A 15174-nucleotide genomic window follows, 5' to 3' on the forward strand; every position below is an offset into this window, starting at 1 on the left:
ATGAGCACACGTTCCATTCTTAATGCATTTGCTGTCATTGCTGTTTAAATATGTTGAATCCAACAGCATTTTTTCATGACAAATGCCTATGCTGGCTTGTCCACACCTGCACAAAAATATTCCACTAATAAGTTACATATATATATATGGATGACTATAGTCTACTACCGCCATTCTCACTGCTAATAATTAGTTGTTCTCTGTATTGAGGAGGAGAGATGTGCTGCACATTTAGATATGCTCACACGGAAAGTTCTTCCAGAACTGGGAGAGCGGTTGTTCAGCTGCTGTTATTATATAACTTATACAACTTAAAAACACAAAAAAGTATATGATCTCCGATTTCATGTATAAAAGAAGCACACACAGGATTCTACAGCCAGTACACGACTGTTTCTCATGCTAGCAACATACATAACGCTTAAAAAATGAATAAGGTTATAGTATTCAATTCTAAATGTATTAAACGCAGAACGATAGTCTTAGTTGTTAATTTAAGGGATAGTGATAAGGGTATATTGCAAGATCTAGACACTGAAGCATGTTTCAGTACTTTGAACTGGTCCACTAAGTCACAGTTTAAAGTGAATGATTAATGCTAGACTTTTTTGTTTTCAAGAAATGTGCTAAGCTCAGTCATCCTAAATACTTTTGAAAAATATCTTCCCCAAAACGTCACGATGCAACAACTGGAAGGTTGCTGATGTGATGGGAAGGAGGGAAGAGTTTTAATGTTTATTCCAAGTTGAAGTGGGTTAAATCTAAAAATGTTTGTAAGCTGCTTCTTGAAATTGATAAGAAACATGGAAGAATACGATAATTGGAACATATTTGACTATTATTTGTTTCTTTAACAGTTGATGTCTATTTTATATAATATTTCATAGAGATTTCACAACTGACATTATGTGTTTCAGAGTGATACATTTATTTTTAAGTGTCATTATTGTGATAAGCATTTACGGTTAGATGAAGAATGTCAACCTGATGGACCTTCTCCTATTAAACCTCACTATGAGGGTTATAAAAGGAAATACATAAAACATATTTTTCAAAGTGAATTACTTTTTCCTCTCTAAAATTGCGATGCTATATAGTTGCGGATACAATAGTAAATTTTTAGTGCAAGTACCTTACTTACTGACCTACAATGACTTCATATCTTCTTCCTATTATGGATGGTTTACATATGTAGCTCCTTTAGTGAATTTTGTACAGAGATTGTAGTTGCATTTTGGCTTCTGGTGATATGAAACGCAACTTAGAGATATCGTCATTAATTTTTCACTTTCTCAGAATCTGAGCTAACATTGTAATGTTTACAAATACGTACAAATACATATGTAATTGTCATGCACATACGCCCGCTATCCGAGGTGCTTGTACACTGCAAAGTGGATGCTCAATGCAGATTCTAGAAAGTGATTACACTATGTGGTATTTTTGTTGTCGAACATTTTAACTGTTCTATTTTGACGCCACTGAGTTGAGGATATTGAAATATTACCATTATGTTGAACTCATGACGCGAGGACATGCCTACAGGCACACATTGATTACAACTTACTTTTAGCTTGTACTTTACAGAGAATAACATCACTTTCATAGGTGAGCTGTATGAAGGTAGTGGCTTGACGAGCGGTGCTGACAATGGTAACAGTGGAAAGTGAAAGCCTGGGAGCAGTTGTTGTTTGTTCTGCTGCTGCACTGGTATATCAAGGCCACTGATATGCTGCTGCAGTAGTGTAGACAGTGGATACTCAAACAATTGCTGAGTGTCCTGCAACAGTGCGTCAGGAATCAGTTGGAGTGAGGGAGAAATAATAATAAGAATAAATAAAAGCACACTATACACACAATCAAAAATCATAATATTTTTAATTTTTATTTATTTATTGTTTTTGGTTTTAGCTGGTGTCTGCTGATGCTTCGTGATGAAGTTGTTGGACCAATATACAGAGAACAAATGATTAGTTCAGCTCATGATGATGGTTAGGATGTCTGTATAAGTGGTGAGAATAGGCGACTGCTGTGCCACAAGTTCTTATTTGGACTAAGGGTGGGGGATAAAATTCAGCTGCCATGATTTATGCTGATGTTTTATTGGGGTTATAAATTACACTAATGAAGATAAAGCAACCATGCAGACCACACTACTATACCTCGGACCATAGGACGATGCCCCTTTGAATTTTCGACCATTTATGCCTCATCCAGTTGGTGTAGGGGACAGGGGAGTGGTGTTCTTTTAAAGTGAGTGGGGAAGGGGTGAACGGCCTTTATGGGTCATAAATTATAGTTATTAATATAAGGCTAAATACGCAGGTGGTATTTTTTTACCATAAATTGAAACCATTAAGCTCAGGGTGAGGCAGTCATGTTGTGATAGTAGATCTTAAATTACAGCCATTATGACAACTGGATCATAAATGTGGCTTAAATAAGTAATGGAGCAGAGCTAAGGTGGCCAGTTTATATACATAGGGGTCACAAATTAGGCTGCTGATAAACAGGCGAACTGGATGGTCTGCTTGCATACGAGAACAATCGGCCCATTGCCCATGGAGTGGCTCTGCTCCATTACTATCCTATTCCTCAAGTCCTAGAGCCTCGAATAATATTATATGTTATAGTTGCACATGTACGTATCAGTGCTGGTAAAAAGTAACAGGTATAAATATCATGATGAACTTAGAAAACAGTTCTCACACCACAAAGCATGAAAATTCAGACAGACAGTTGTTAACCAAAACATGCTTAGCTCCTAGAAAGAAAATGTGTGAAGACTACTGGGTAGCAGCAGTCTATTTGCAAAAACACTTGCATGGCCCACGGTGGTATTCTGCTCAGGTTTGTGGAATCCTTACCACATCTGTTTAACAGAGAGGTCGAGTGTGTATACAGACGATCTGCGCAACATTGCATGCAGACAGGCTGAAAATACTGACGCATTATCGAATATACCTTCAAAATTCACTTACAGAAAGTGTTTTTACGAAGGAACTTGTGACTATTTTCAACTATCTGTTTGTCGCTCTAGTAGACAGTACTAAAGAAAAATTTGTGCAATAACTTTTACCATAGCTACATGCAAAAATACTTCTTAATTTCGTTATCGATTTCAGAATTACAGAAATTCCTATAACAGGTACCGGTAATTGTATAAATAACTTGCAGTACCATATAATGAATCATGATCAGTAGATATTAAAGGGTTAACTGAATAAAAAAGAAGGGGAAAAAACCAGTTTGGAGTAGCTGAGGTGGAACATGTTACCAATTTTTTTGTGTTTCTGCTTTGTTTTTTGCATTTCTGAAACGTGAAAACGAATTAATTGTTAGACTACGGATTGTTCTGGCGGATGTGTGTAAGTGATACTTCTCCCACTTTATCCCCGAATTGAATGGTAAGAAATTTTAAAAGATGATTTAATGAAATACACCTTCCACCACTTACTTCGTAAAAATCGATTATGGATGTAGATTTATACAACAAATGTTTCTGCAATTCGAACTTAGACCTGAAGGGTACATGGAGTACCTTAGGGAGTCCATTTAACTTGCTAATATATTGACGGACATTTCACCTAACTGTTTCTGTTCTCATTTTCAGCGGCAGAGATGGCGGGAGCAGTCTGTGGAGTATGAATTAGTTCCACCTGATGGAGCGTGGGGCTGGATGATTGTGTTAGGGGTCGCGCTCGGCAATGTAAGTCGGAAGACAATGTGCTGCATCCATCGACCATCTTTCAGAGTAATCACATTTACTTTTAAGCTGTATCAGGACGTCTATAAAAAGAGTTGTGAATGATTCCACACACAAGCTCGTAAACTAACCATTCTACCGAAGGAAGGCTAACACTTCATCCTCTAGATTTCCAACATGAACTAATGACCAATAATCAAACATTAATTCCACTTTAAGTTTCCTGAGTACCTTGGTTATTGTTACGTATCGAGCAAACCAAGACGATCTGAATTCGCTTTAGTCTCTTTCACTACAATAGACCTCAAGAATAAGTAAAAGCGTCTTGTCAGTGATCTCTTCAGTAAATATACTTGCGTTATCCTCCAACCAAAAGCCTTTGATTCGCAAACAACTTTACGTCGCTTTGTAACGTGACTACTGCACACACAGTTCAGGCACAAGACACTGATTTACACTACTGGCCATTAAAATTGTTTCACCACGACGTGATACAAACGCGAAATTTAACCGACAGGAAGAAGATCCTGTGATATGCAAATGATTAGCTTTTCAGAGCATTCACACAAGGTTGGTGCCGGTGGCGACACCTACAACGTGCTGACATGAGGAAAGTTTCCAACCGATTTCTCATACACAAACAGCAACTGACCGGCTTTGCCTCGTGAAACGTTGCTGTGATGCCTCGTGTAAGAGGAGAAATGTGTACCATCACATTTCCGACTTTCATAAAGGTTGGATAGTAGCCTATCGCGATTGCGGTTTATCGTATCGCGACAATGCTGCTCGCGTTGGTCAAGATCCATTGACTGTTAGCAGAATAAGGAATCAGTGGGTTCAGGAGGGTAATACGGAACCCCGTGCTGGATCCCATTGGTCTCGTATCACTAGCAGTCGACATGACAGGCATCTTATCCGTGCAGCCACGTCTCGATCCCTGAGTCAACAGATGGGGACGTTTGCAAGACACAGCCATCTGCACGAACAATCTGACGACCTTTGCAGCAGCATGGACTCTCAGCTCGGAGACCACGGCTGCGGTTACCCTTGACGCTGCATCACAGACGGGAGCACCTGCGATGGTGTACTCAACGAACCTGGGTGCACGAATGGAAAAACTTCATTTTTTCGGATGAGTCCAGGTTCTGTTTACAGCATCATGATGGTTGCATCCGTGTTTGGCGACATCGTGGTGAACGCAAATTGGAAGCGTGTATTCGTCATGGCCATACTGGCGTATCACCCTGCGTGATGGTATGGGGTGCCATTGATTACACGTCTCGGTCACCTCTTGTTCGCATTGACAGCATTAGAACAGTGGAAGTAACATTTCAGATGTGTTACGACCCGTGGCTATACCCTTCATTCGATCCCTGCGAAACTCTACATTTCAGTAGGATAATGCACGACCGCGTGTTGCAGGTCCTGTACGGGCCTGTCTAGATACAGAAAATGTTCGACTGCTGTTCTGGCCAGCACATTCTCCAGGTCTCTCACCAATTGAAAACGTCTGGTCAATGGTGGCCGAGTAACTGGCTCGTCACAATGCGCCAGTCACTTGATGAACTGTGGTATCGTGTTAAAGCTGCATGGGCAGCTGTACCATGTACACGCCATCCAAGCTCTGTTTGACTCGATGCCCAGGCGTATCAAGGCCGTTAATACGGCCAGAGGTGGTTGTTCTGGGTACTGATTTCTCAGGATCTATGCACCCAAATTGCGTGAAAATGTAATCACATGTTAGTTCTAGTATAATATATTTGTCCAATAAATACCCGTTTATCATCTGCATTTCTTCTTGGTGTAGCAATTGTAGTGGCCAGTAGTGTAGAAATGTTAACCGTCTCAATTAGTGAACTGTTTATAAAAAACGGTAAGACTATGATATCTCTAGCATTACTTCTTCACGGAAATGTGTGCCCAGATCGATATCACGTTTAATGATGTTATATTGCAGTGCAATATTTAACTATTCCGACACTCCAAATGGTGTTACTTTATGCCGTTTCCGTTCGTTTTCTGTGTATCTGTGCGATTTTCGAATCTAATTTAAAGTTTACCAGGATTTACAGCGTATCTGTAGATTGTGTCATAGCCTGTGTGGACCACTATGCTGCAAGCTATACCATTGGCAGAAGGGGGTTCTCCAAGCGGGTTACAGAAGTACCGAAAACTATTAAAAACAGACACAGACGTACAATGAGAAGAGGCCAGAAGAATCCGTTTAGGAATACATTAAAACGAGCATTGGAAACAGCTTCTCTCTGTCGCCTATTTTATTTAGATGCAGAGATGACTGGAGCAGGGACTATGGAGTATGGCGGAGGGTGGGTCTGGTAGAGTTAGGAGTCGCTCACGGCAACGCAAGTCGAAAGAAAACGTGCTGAATCTATGAAAAATCTTTCAAACTAATCATTTTTACTCTTAGACTGTATGTATATATCTCCATAACCGGAGAAGTAATCACCTTTCGGAGCCTGGACCCTACTTCTGTCTTTCTAGTTGTAGCCCGACCTTCAGATCCTTATAAGCGTGCTTACAGCGCGATAGTCAAGAATGACATCAGCATTGTTTTGTTCTTCACATTCTTTCATAGCGTTTCAAAAATTGTACTATACCTGCAATTTAATTTTCAAAAATTTTTCTAATATTAAACTTTCCAAACGGTGGGAGTGCTCTCAAGGTAAGTAAACTAAGTAATCTGTTTGATGAATTTGTTAGTAATAACCAAATTTCAACGGGCGTGAGATGGACCTACTAATTAAAATGCAAAATTACTTTGGCCTGTCACATTATTCAGTTAAAGAAGAACTTCTGAGTTTGGAACTATTACCTTATACTCGGAAAAAAACAGCAGCAGTATAAAGATATTTGTATTTATGTCGTAGTCGAAATCTAACTGTAAAATATTTCTTGAATGATCGCAAAAACGTCCTAAAAGGACTTGAAGTATTGTGTGACGTGTTTGGCGTCTGTGAGTACTTATTTTGGTACAGCCGTGCTGCCTTACAACCGTTTTCATCTCCTTGGCCGTATACAAACACCGTCTCGGCTTGTTCCAGACATGAATACCGGATCAGTCTGATGCTTAAAGTAAGCTGCATCAATCACGCAGCCTGCAACATAGAAGGAACACATGTTATACGGTCGGAGCACCTTTCATACGGTAGCGCCGTCTACCGTAGCAACAATGCATTTCCGGTCACATGTACATAGGACATTTTTTCCCTCCATTTCCTCCATTAATTTGTCCCAGCAATTTGCCGGTTTTATTAATGTTTATAGTGTATAATATTATAATAGGAAACTAATACACTCCTGGAAATTGAAATAAGAACACCGTGAATTCATTGTCCCAGGAAGGGGAAACTTTATTGACACATTCCTGGGGTCAGATACATCACATGATCACACTGACAGAACCACAGGCACATAGACACAGGCAACAGAGCATGCACAATGTCGGCACTAGTACAGTGTATATCCACCTTTCGCAGCAATGCAGGCTGCTATTCTCCCATGGAGACGATCGTAGGGATGCTGGATGTAGTCCTGTGGAACGGCTTGCCATGCCATTTCCACCTGGCGCCTCAATTGGACCAGCGTTCGTGCTGGACGTGCAGACCGCGTGAGACGACGCTTCATCCAGTCCCACACATGCTCAATGGGGGACAGATCCGGAGATCTTGCTGGCCAGGGTAGTTGACTTACACCTTCTAGAGCACGTTGGGTGGCACGGGATACATGCGGACGTGCATTGTCCTGTTGGAACAGCAAGTTCCCTTTCCGGTCTAGGAATGGTAGAACGATGGATTCGATGACGGTTTGGATGTACCGTGCACTATTCAGTGTCCCCCCGACGATCACCAGTGGTGTACGGCCAGTGTAGGAGATCGCTCCCCACACCATGATGCCGGGTGTTGGCCCTGTGTGCCTCGGTCGTATGCAGTTCTGATTGTGGCGCTCACCTGCACGGCGCCAAACACGCATGCGACCATCATTGGCACCAAGGCAGAAGCGACTCTCATCGCTGAAGACGACACGTCTCCATTCGTCCCTCCATTCACGCCTGTCGCGACACCACTGGAGGCGGGCTGCACGATGTTGGGGCGTGAGCGGAAGACGGCCTAACGGTGTGCGGGACCGTAGCCCAGCTTCATGGAGACGGTTGCGAATGGTCCTCGCCGATACACCAGGAGCAACAGTGTCCCTAATTTGCTGGGAAGTGGCGGTGCGGTCCCCTACGGCACTGCGTAGGATCCTACGGTCTTGGCGTGCATCCGTACGTCGCTGCGGTCCGTTCCCAGGTCGACGGGCACGTGCACCTTCCGCCGACCACGGGCGACAACATCGATGTACTGTGGAGACCTCACGCCCCACGTGTTGAGCAATTCGGCGGTACGTCCACCCGGCCTCCCGCATGCCCACTATACGCCCTCGCTCAAAGTCCGTCAACTGCACATACGGTTCACGTCCACGCTGTCGCGGCATGCTACCAGTGTTAAAGACTGCGATGGAGCTCCGTATGCCACGGCAAACTGGCTGACACTGACGGCGGCGGTGCACAAATGCTGCGCAGCTAGCGCTATTCGACGGCCAACACCGCGGTTCCTGGTGTGTCCGCTGTGCCGTGCGTGTGATCATTGCTTGTACAGCCCTCTCGCAGTGTCCGGAGCAAGTATGGTGGGTCTGACACACCGGTGTCAATGTGTTCTTTTTTCCATTTCCAGGAGTGTATATATATAGGCAAAAATATTTAATTTCAACGCACCTGAAGCGAAAATGGATGGAAATAATTACAAAATCAAGTAAAAGATCGAAATGAAACTGAACTTACACGTACAGATTAGTTACCGGAAGCTTTGAAGCATACGACATTATCCGTCTGCTTTGACCCAAAACGTCATTGAAATGGTGGAAATAAACCACTAATCAAAATCGAATAACCGTAAAACATGTGCCACAGCAAGTAGTTATTTTATTAATACCCCAGTCCGTACCCTTTCCAATTCACAATCAAAGCGTCACCTTACAACTGATCGAGGATCTCGGGCTCTTCCCTACATATCAGTCTGTCATCACTACTTATACGTCAAAAAATTATATCGCGACCAAATAAATACTGTCAGGATACGCTCTTCACTCTGTTTACGCACCTCTGACGTCACACACCACATCCTTATGTACATTACTATTCAGATCCGACATCCAAGATCGGTAGTTTCAATACACGATACTCAGCAAGTCCGTCACCACAGTCTGGGAATTTGAAGGCAATATATTTGGGACATACATGCTACATGTAGTATTTGACGTCAAATATAAGTTATTTAGGCGTCTGATCCTCCCTGCCCAAAATTCTTCTGCCGGTCCCTAAAACCTCCATGTAAAAATTTAGAAGACAGTATGTTACAGGCAGATATTTTCTTAACGTTTAAAGGAATGGATCACGATATTTGAAACTTTTTATTCTCTTCTAGATGGTTTCTCTTCACAAACCACTGTGAGGTTTATACAGTTTCACCTTACTATCATGCTGATGCGGTTGCAGTTGTGGCAGGATCCTGAAACAATCTAATATTAATCAAACAGTTGAGAACAAGTAACGTTAGTAGCTTAAACGAGACTCATGCTCGGTATAAAAATAAAAGTATGATTCCTTCAGTTATGTTGTTACAAAGGCATACCATTTCTCATTTCACCAGCTATCAATGGCCCTTCAAAGAATAACATTACTTTATTGAAAAAAAAGTGTGGTGTCTTGTACATCACAGTAGATAAGAAAATTTCACGTGTTACCTAAATGGAGAAACACTTTGCGCTTTGCATAATATCATTTGCCAGAAATTCCTTTCAATGTCTCAAACCACATGTGTGACAGGAGAGATGTTATGAATATTTGACTTCCACTCTATATTTTGCGCGCATCGTTTGAAGTCAGAGCAATAGATAAGGCGATAGATATACATTTCGTCTCAAGTTCAAAGAAAAATGCAATATGTTAACTCCATCTCGTATGCAGCAATATGTGCTACAAAATGCACCAGACGCGAAATCATAACGGTTTCATTGAGAACTATTTGACTTTCGCTCAGTACCGCACTGAATATAGGAACATCAGAATAACTGTGACCACTAACAAAAGGATAGGCAGTTCATCGTGAAGCCAAATGGTGCTGAGATCAGTGAGAATTAATTTATTTTACCAAACAGTTTCTGTAAAATGAGTAGAGAAAATTGCAGGGCAACCAGCGGGCGCATGCCTCCATTTCCATGACGTGTCGGAGGTGGGCGTAGAATGTTCCTTTTCCAATTGACGAAGCTCGCAGCTCAGCAGGTGACAGGTAACCGAAGTGGTCACCCCTGCGGAACAGATGGCTACTCACCCAGTGCTGGCAAAGAGAACGCGTGATCTCTAACTCAGATGTGGTCCAAGAGTGTACCTGTGCGCTAGCAGCCCATTTGTCTGTGCGCTGTTGTGACATTCATATGACCTGCTTGTGTAGGTATTCAGTCTTTCACAATTTATAGACAATTGAAAAGGGATATTTGGATTTCATGTCAAATATCGCTAACTTTTAAAACAGTGCTTTTTTGTACTCTGACACATAACATGATTGTTAACGAAATGTCTTTATAAACATTAAGAGATTTCAAGAACCGGGAAGTGAGAGTAAATTACATCAGCAAAAGAACAGAAACTCTTTAGATAAATGAAGCTAACTTTTTCTGGAAGTAACACATAATCCACACATCCACAATCCACATGGTGGTACGAGGAGGCTTGAAAGTGGCCACGTAAACAAGTGTTCTGAAAATGCCGATATTCCAACGCATTTCGTCCATTCACCGTTAAGCTCCATCAAGGAATCGGATACAGTTCTCCAAATAGTGCCTACGAAACCCGCAAAGTAATAAGGCATTTTTACTATGGACAGATCAACGTTTGAAAATGTCTACTACAGGTCTCTTAAAAACCACACTGGCTTCAGGAATTGAGTAAACAATAGAGTCAGTCTGTCAACATGGTGCAGGTTTTTCAAGACCTGCATTAGTGATCTTTAATTTATTGATGGGACTCTTAAAGAATTACAGGTAAGTGCAGTTCCTAACAGATATGCTGCCACTATTATTGGAAGACATTTCACTACAAAAAAATTCTTGTGGTTAACTTCTATTACGTAAAGATAATAACAAACCTTCTCAGCTGAACATTTTTGCATTGGTGGATCGGTCCCTCGGAATACACAAAAATGGTCTGCTCAGTCATCAAACTTAATAAATCAGTTTCGAAACTGTAAAATCAAACATCAAATTATTATCAGTTTTAAGAAGATACTCGAAACAGTTCTTGATATTCACACTCAGTATTTGTCAAGACAGCGCACTTCTATCAACTTTTTCGTACAACTGCTCAAGGGTGATGAATACTCGACTCTAAACTGTAAAATCAAACATCCAATTATTATCAATTTTAAGAAGATACTCGAAGCAGTTCTTGGTATTCACATTCAGTATTTGTCAAGACAGCGCACTTCTATCAGCTTCTTCGTACAACTGCTCTAGGGTGATGAATACTCGACTCTAAACTTCTGGTCAACTTTTGATGTTATAGCTCCTCTTACTTTCCATGCTTTCTAAGAAAAACGTGAGAAGAATTCAACCTTATGCAACTCATTATTTTATATTTCTGTTATTATCCAAATATGTATCAGCACTTTGTGTCTTATCTTCAGTAGAATTTATTCTTTCTTTGTGAAATATTATTATTACCTGTTAATCTCTTGCATACCTTATATAAATTTTGGTTCAAATGAATTTAGATATACAAAGGAGCGATGATTGTGTGATAAATATTTTAGACGAGTTTACATGTGGTGTACAGTTCTGACATATGCTGAAGCAATTTATTTTGTTCATTTACGCTATGTTTAAAGCTGTTGTATAGACTATACTAAATTTGGAAATAATATCGTTATGTTTCTGTCCACATGCCTCACATGACCCTATTAGCAGTGTATGCTAGTATCTTTACATCTGCCTCACATTCCATAGCTTGTCATTTCCAAATGTTTTCTATTTTTCTGTTTTCCATTCATTTCAGTCAGATAATCGCTATATATAGTTTATTTAGAACGTTTCTTACTACTTTTTATGTTATCTACTTGGTTTCCTTGTTTATGCCATGTTAAATCATGTATTTATTTACTGTATTCATTTTTTGCTATTACACACGCATTTAATATAACTTATCATCAAAGTAGGAGGTTTCTGCCGCCATTTCACGTGTTGTGATAGCTATTTGTCGTTCATATTTCATGTTTACTTCTATTGTAACAAACAGTGTTTATTGCGCATAGTTACGTATTAACCCTTCGGCTACTGATCTTCAGATGTCATAATTTTCAACTGTTCGTAAATTTTGGTACAAGCTGCGATATTCGTGAACTACATTGAAAATCAGACTTTGACTGCTTGTAAAATAGAAGCAGTATAAAATAAAATATTTTTTCCTAATAGATGATGTTGACACTAGTGTAAATGAACTTAATGGCAACATGAGCACTATAAATCCACAAACGTAATTCACCATTGAGACATGAACAAATGATAGACTTCATTTCTTATCGTCATTTCACACGAAAGAATAAAAAAAGCATGATTTCACAATATATAAGGAGACCACAACCGACATAACTGTTACTCATAATCAATCTTTTCAACATATAACACATTCATAAGGCAGTTACAGAAACTTAGTGCATGACCTGAACAGAAAACGTATGTAGACTCATGACTACACAGGAGAACTAAACACAGTAAATCAAACTGCACAGGAAAATAGCTATGGCATAGAGACTGTAGGTAAAATGAAACACAAAATACGGGAACACACAACACAGAATCACGAAAGATAGATACAGACAGATATGACACAAACAGAACATATCAGCATAGATTATGCACCAAGTGGAGGATAACGACAAACAGTAATAAAGCCACATACGTCATGGGCAACATACTGTAGGGTGCAGTGATATGTGACCCCTATGGAAGCTAGATGATGAAGTGTGGAGTGCAGTGGTGAGGGCATGTCGAGCAACCAGTTACGCTGATGAGACAGCATCAGCGTTTACAATTTTATTGGCCTTGGTTCAAATCATCTTCTCCGCAATAGCGTCAACGACAGCAAAAGCAGCAGGCGAGCTTCAAATGTGCCGAACTGTCCAACTCTCCATCCTCGAGGATGTTGACATAACCACAGCTGACAGCACAGCAGAATCACAGCAGTGACAGCTGTCTAGCTGATCTGCTGGTAGGCAGTGCCTATTTTGCACTGACGCCCAACAGTGCGATGACAGTTTACGATGGCCTAAGTTCCGAGCAATATGGCATGGAATGGCAGAGGTGATGCAAAGTTATGTTATGGCCTCTCAACCAGACGGAGACAGCAACAGCTACTGCACCTCCCCAGAACAGTGATAGTGTGTGAAACACAGTCATTTTGCCCCCCAGTGGTCATTTGCTAGAAGGCTCCACATTTTCACATCAGCAGAGGAAAGCGCAGCAGCTCACAATGGGTAAGTCCAGCGGGGCGAGCTGGATACTGTCTCGAAGGCTGTAGTCATCTGCCAAATGGTAGTCAGTGCATCACAGGTCCTGCCTTGGAACTGGCTCAGCGAAACAGGAAGAGATCGGAGAACCACAAATTTATAGCTGTCTGTTGGAGTCGATTACATTATCCCTTGCAGATGATGACCGAGTATGGCCTGGTTTTCTGGGCTCAATGACGTTCACCACCAAGCCGTGGCGGCCCAGTTCGTTATTTTTTCAATGAGGTGGAGCTCGTTCTTCCGTTTGATTTTCGCGTTGTTATTCCACTATGCATTATTGGCAGGATGACGTTATGCTCTCTTGACAGAGAGCTGATGCTGCTGAACTACTGACTCAGAAACATTTCTCGACTGATATGTAGCAATGGTCTCAGTTGTGTCATATGCTATTTGCAGTGTCAGCACTCCAGCTCGTGTGACATTCTGAATCAGACTCAGTGCAGGAGCCTGCCTGGGTTTGGCATCGCATTGGCAGGGAGAGACTTCAAAAATTTTACTTTCACTTACAGTGTATTTCTGCGGTGCAACACTCCCCTTTTCTTTAAGACAATCCGCCCCGAATTTTTCTTACTTTTGGAACAATCTCATTTCCCACAATTTTACATCGACAATTATACACATACATGTTTTATTTTTTGCATACTCATGAGAGCTGAACCACAGGTTTTTTTTTTTGTTTCTTAATTGTGTACCTCTACTTTCAGCATTCAGTTTATTAAAGTGATACGGTTAATCCTATGCTGATGGTGTTGGGGCAACAACCAGCCACAAATTTATTTTCAGTTCCTTCACTCAATGGGTACCGTTACCGGTTTCGAATCGTTATGAGTAATCTTCAGATGGTTTTCATGCTTTCATTACATGTGGTGCGTTTTTTACAGATTAATTGTCCTAAAATATAAATATTACATAATTATAAGCACGTCACACAGATGGTTGCGTTACAGATTTTCATTGGATATGACGTGCGTGAAATGTTGGTTTGGAGTGTTTATTTTCATGACATTCGTCCAACAGATGTGAATACATTATCAATGCATTCTTATCGTTGCACTCGTAAATTTTTCTCACTGAACACTTTATACTTGTCACGGGCGAGATTTGTAACTCGCACCACATGTTTTGACACATACAAAGAGCTTACAAACATATGAGTGTCAAAGATGCTATGATGTATCGTAACATTATGAAGATGTCCCATGTTTGGAAAAAGATCATATGTTCACTGATGCAGAGTAGGACAGAGGGTGAGTTACTGTCGACAATTCAGTGACAGGTTTGTCTCATCACAATAAACAGCAAGCCACTACCTACAACAATAGTTCAGGTATACATGCCAACATCGCAAGCAAAGAACGAAGACAGAGAGAAAGTATATAAGAATATTGTACATGTAATTCAGTACGTAAAGGGAGACGAAAATCTAACAACCAAGGAGGGTTGGAATGCAATTGTAGGGAAGGTTAGAAGAAAGGCTTACGGAGAATATAGGCTTGGTTGTAGGAGTGAGAGAGGAGAAATGTTATTTGAGTTCTACAACAAATATCAGTTGGTAATTGCGAATATTCTCGTCAAGAATTACAAAAGGGAGAGCTCTACCTAGAAAATACCGGGAAATACAGGAAGATTTCAGTTACATTACATCATGGTCAGGCGGATATGGAGTCAGATCACTATTTAGTAATCATGAAGAGTAGGCTGAAGTTTAAGAGACTAGTCAGGAAGAATCAATGCGGAAAGACGTGGGATACGGAAGTACTAAGCAATGAAGAAATACACTTGCAGTTCTCAGAGGCTAAACATACTGTTATAATAAGTACCAGAGTAGGTAGTTCAGTTGAAAGGAATGGGCAT

This window comes from Schistocerca cancellata, chromosome 6, assembly GCF_023864275.1.
Source record: "Schistocerca cancellata isolate TAMUIC-IGC-003103 chromosome 6, iqSchCanc2.1, whole genome shotgun sequence".
NCBI classification, from domain to species: Eukaryota; Metazoa; Arthropoda; class Insecta; order Orthoptera; family Acrididae; genus Schistocerca; species Schistocerca cancellata.